The sequence below is a fragment of the Miscanthus floridulus genome, chromosome 17, assembly GCF_019320115.1.
Source record: "Miscanthus floridulus cultivar M001 chromosome 17, ASM1932011v1, whole genome shotgun sequence".
Taxonomy (NCBI): Eukaryota; Viridiplantae; Streptophyta; class Magnoliopsida; order Poales; family Poaceae; genus Miscanthus; species Miscanthus floridulus.
This window is the reverse complement of record NC_089596.1, coordinates 98501911-98506617: the sequence shown is the minus strand read 5'-3', so window position 1 is coordinate 98506617 and position 4707 is coordinate 98501911. Positions and strand designations below refer to the sequence as shown.

The 4707-nt window shown below is 52.9% G+C and overlaps 1 pseudogene; it reads left to right on the top strand.

Annotated features, from left to right (window-relative positions):
- The first annotated feature begins 2909 nt into the window (after positions 1 to 2909).
- LOC136516064 (aspartic proteinase NANA, chloroplast-like) lies at positions 2910 to 3777 on the top strand (annotated as a pseudogene).
- Positions 3778 to 4707: the final 930 nt, after the last annotated feature.

Genomic DNA, 4707 nt, shown 5'->3' with positions numbered 1-4707 from the left:
TAGCAACACAGCTGGGTGATCCATGAGGATGAGGTCCCTCGGCTGGTCCCGCCCCTCTTAATGTTAGTATCAAGAAGTCAGGAAATCAATTGAAGAGGAGGCATGAGGAGGGGAAACTCACGAAGACAACATAGCCTAGTTCTGACCACATCGGAGGATGCCCTAGCACTGGGTAGATGAAATCAAGGGGGGCACCCGCGTCGTCCCGTGAAGGCTCTATCGCCTCCTTAATGCACTGCACGACCTCGGATTAGGAGAGTGCTCCCTCAACATGTGCTGTCCTATCGAATGATGCCTTAGGCACCATCGCATACAGTGGGAGCGTGCGCCTCATCAACGGTGCCACCCTCCTCACGTGGTAGGCCCCAATGATGCCTGACCCCTTCACGCCGCTCTCCTTTAGGATGTGTATGGTGGTGAGGTGGTGAAAGATCTTCTTCTTGTCCTTCTCCGGGACACCCCACTTCCTCCATGACTCTGGGGCCTCTTCGATCAGGCGCTCGGTGAACTCCGGCAGGGGGCGGCGGTGGCGTTCTTGCGATAGAACCACTGTGAATGCCACCCCTTGTTCGAGGTCGACAAGCCGCATCGATGGGTACTCGTCGAACTGGTTGTTCCAGAGGTGGATGCCGGATGCATCCCATCAGCGTATGCAGCTCCTGCTTGCTGCTCTTCTCCCTCTTCTTCTAGAGGGTGACGATGAAGAAGTGCCTCCACAGATCGAAATGGGGACTGATCCCTAGGAATCCCTTGCATAGGGCGACGAATGCTGCCATATGCTGGATCCCATTGGGATTGAGGTGCTGCAGCTCGATCTTGTAGTAATGAAGCATCCCTCGAAGAAATCTATGGGTAGTGGTCACGATCCCACGCTCATGGAAGTGGGCGAATGACAACACATAGCCATCGGGCGGCGATGTCAGCTCATCCTCGCTAGGCAGCACCCACTCCTTGGCCAAGGTCCGCGCATGAAGAAGGCCACGATGGACGAGACCCTCCATACGCTAGAAGGTGATGTCAGAGTAGCACCACAGATCCATTGGAAGATGGGGACAGGTGGATGCAAACTCGATGAAGGTTAGGACGTAGATACAAGAAGCCTAGGCGATTGGTGGCGGAGGTTGTAGATGCGAAGGCAAGAAGGCTAGGTATGAAACCCAGGGGGCGAACCCTTTGGTTTTATAGGGGCGATGGGCGTAAGGAAACCAACCGTCTGCCTAGATCTCCGCACCTGCCACGATCTGCCACAATGTCACACCACAGGATATACACACACAATCTCTATCTGCTCCCTCAGAAAGCTCGCCAGACGTTTCACCTTTCTAGATGAGCCATGACTCGTCACAAGTAAGAAGGATATGGATAAAAAATACCTCTACGGCCCATCTGGGCCCTAGAGTTCAAAGGTTGGCCCATCAATGGGTTTGACAACCGCTCTAAGCACCCTTAGGATAAGGGATGGAAGGGGATGGGCCCATAAGCGGCTAGTACCTAGGCGCACGAGCACCACGGGCATCCTGGCCTGCAATCATGTCTTAGTCGGGTGTAATCCATGGTTTTCTCTTGAAGAATGGCACAGCCCTCGGGACCGGTCAAACGGACCCGGGAACAATACAGATCGACCGCCAAGAGTCTGGGGTCGGTCACCAAGCTGACCCTAGCCGGATCCCCACGAACGGGATGCCGAGACCCCAATCGAACCAGCCAACTAATAAACCACCAAATCTCACGGCCATACCCACAAAGGGTCTGACCTCTACATGAGGGAATCACCATCCCCAGGATATGCCGTGGGCAACAAAAGAAGGCCAGAGCCCTCAGAGTCCTCCCTTTTGAAAAAACCTCCGAAGGAGTATTCTACTCCTCCACAGGCTCATGGGCTACTATTGGGGACCAATACCAGGGTACCCGAAGAGTAGGGGCTAATAACCACCAACGTTGTTTCATCCGAGCGGTCAAGGGCGCGACTACAGCTCTTGCCGGCCGCCGAGGCCACGGGCTCCGCCTCGTCCGACCCGTGAGGGTGGCCCTGCCTCGGCCGATACCGAGGCCATGGGCTCCGCCTCGTTCGACCCCTGAGGGTTGGCTCCAGCTCTTGCCGACCACCGAGTCCTTGGGCTCCGCCTCGTCCGACCCCCGAGGGTTGGCTTCAGCTCTTGCCGACCACCGAGGCCGTGGGGTCCACCTCGTCCGACCCCTAGGGCTGGCTCCCACTCGCCCGACGTCTGAGGGTTGGCCCCGCCTCACCCGACGCCTGAGGGGTGGCTCCGCCTCGCTCAACCCCGAGGTCGTGCGATCCGCCTCGCCCGACCCCTGGGGCTCTTTTTACCAAATTGTTGGCAGATTTTTTTCTTTTTCTGCTAAAAATAAAAATAGAAAGTTGTTTTACAAAACTCCTGAAGATGCTCTAATCCGGGCTAATTTTATCTGGCCATTTATTAGCCAATTTAAACATACACCTAGTATGTCCTATGTTAAAAATCTGATAAGCTTTACATATTTGTTAGTCTCAACTCTCAAAATTTGCCGGTCTCGCTCAGTTCTTTATAGGTGTATTTATAGAGACTGAGTTTGCATGTGTGTATATGAGCCTCTGCATCCCTATCGGTTTTGTTTTTAAAAAAAGTTCGTGGAGACATAATTGAAGATATAAATTACCAAGAAAGGTGAAGATTACTTTGGGTATCTCATGACTTGGCACGCCAAAGGAAATACCATCCATTGGATACAGTTTGCTTGCTTTGTCATATTTAGGTCACACCAAAGCTAGCTTCTGTTTTCCTTATTTTTTTCTTGAAAAAACCTGTGAATTTCTATCATTTTTCTTCTTAAATTGATGCTGCTATCTGCCATTGCCCTTTTGCGAGGTAGACGACGTGAAGGGAGAGCAAGGAGGCAAGGATCATGAAATGGCCTTACGCGGCAACCTGCTCGTGTTGGTCCTGTTGTTCGCCACGGCGGCCACCGCGAGCGGTAAGTCGGCAATGCTTGATCTTGTCCCTGCCGCGCTGGGAGCGCCTTTAGCCTCGCGGGTGAGGGACGACCGGCGCCGGCACTCGTACATCTTCACCCGTCTCCGGTCGCGCCGGGGTGGAAGCGGAAGCCGGAGGGTTGCCGCGGAGGTGGCGGCGTCGTCCGCAGTCTCCTTGCCTATGTCGTCGGGGCCAACTCCGGCATAGGGCAGTACTTTGTATAGCTCCGCGTGGGAACGCCCGCGCAAGAGTTCACGCTGGTCGCGGACACCGGCAGTGACCTCACCTGGGTCAAGTGCGCCGGCTCCTCACCGCCGGGTCTCGTGTTCCGGCCAATGACCACCAAGTCGTGGGCACCCATCCCGTGTTCGTCGGAAACGTGCACGTTGGGCGTGCCCTTCTCCCTCGCCAACTGCTCCTCGTCGGCTAGCCCTTGCTCCTACGATTACCGGTCACTATCGCCACCATTACGCGCCAGCAGCGCCATTGTCCATGCAAGCATCACTTCTTCTTCCTAGCAAAGTTACCACCAGCAGTGTGCATGCATGGCAGGTACAGGGAAGGATCGGCGGGGGCGCATGGCATCGTGGGCACCGAGTCGGCGACCATCACGCTTGCCGGCGGCAAGGTGGAGCAGCTGAAAGACGTGGTCTTCGGTTGCTCCTCCTCGCATGACGGCCAGAGCTTCCGGTTAGCAGACGGCGTGCTGAGCCTGGGGAAGGCCAATATCTCCTTCGCGTCCCGCGCCGCCGCGTGCTTCGTTGGCAGCTTCTTCTACTGCCTTAATTTTGTTCTTGTCCAATAGGATGCTAGAATAACAACCTTCAATTTTGCTCCTGTCGGCAACTCAGAGGCCGACATGAACATTTTTTTAAAATAAATAAATATTTTAATTGAATAATTGCAAATCTAGAAGCCGATATAAAAATAGCAAATACAGTATCCCGTCGGCTGCTCTGATGCCCACAGGACTTTGTGCAACGCCGCGGCAGCCGACACCCGCTGGATGAGGTTGTCGGCGCCTGTAGCATGCTAATTGGCTTCCCAGAGGCCGATAGGTTGTATAACATGAGTCTGACATTCATTACACCCACGAAGCAATAATAACTTGCATTATATTGTGTACCTGGGGAGTTTTGATGGTCCCGTTAATACATATATACTACTGGGAGTATTTTTTACTAGTTGCTAGCTAGTATAGCTTGCTTGCTTCTCCCTTCCAGCAAACCATTCAGCGTGCAGAATTTTTTTTCGATAATGCAGCCTACAGAAATGTCTGCAGTAATTTTAGAAGACATACATCAGTTGAAAGGGAAGTTGATTGGATGATACGTTGACATGCATAATCATATATATAGAAAACTAGCCTGGGTGACACACTCACTCCTCGCCATCGTGCAAATGAGCAGTAGAGCACAGAATAAGACGATTAGTGATGGCAAATTATGCAGAAGCATACTCACACCTGCTGGCATGTACGCGCAGAAGCACCGCGAGGAGAATGGTAGCCTCACAGAAGGTAGCTAACCAGTTATGTAAGCATCTCGTTTGAAACAATGCACATAGCAGTGGGCGATGTTGCAGAAGCGCACTGATGGAGACAATGTAGGCCAGGGACGCCATCGTGATAAGCAAGCAGCTAGCAATGACATCAGTGTTTTGCTTTGAAAACTAGTGTGTATCATGACAAGCAACAACATCAGTGTAATGAAGGCCATGTATCCAACGGGAGCGT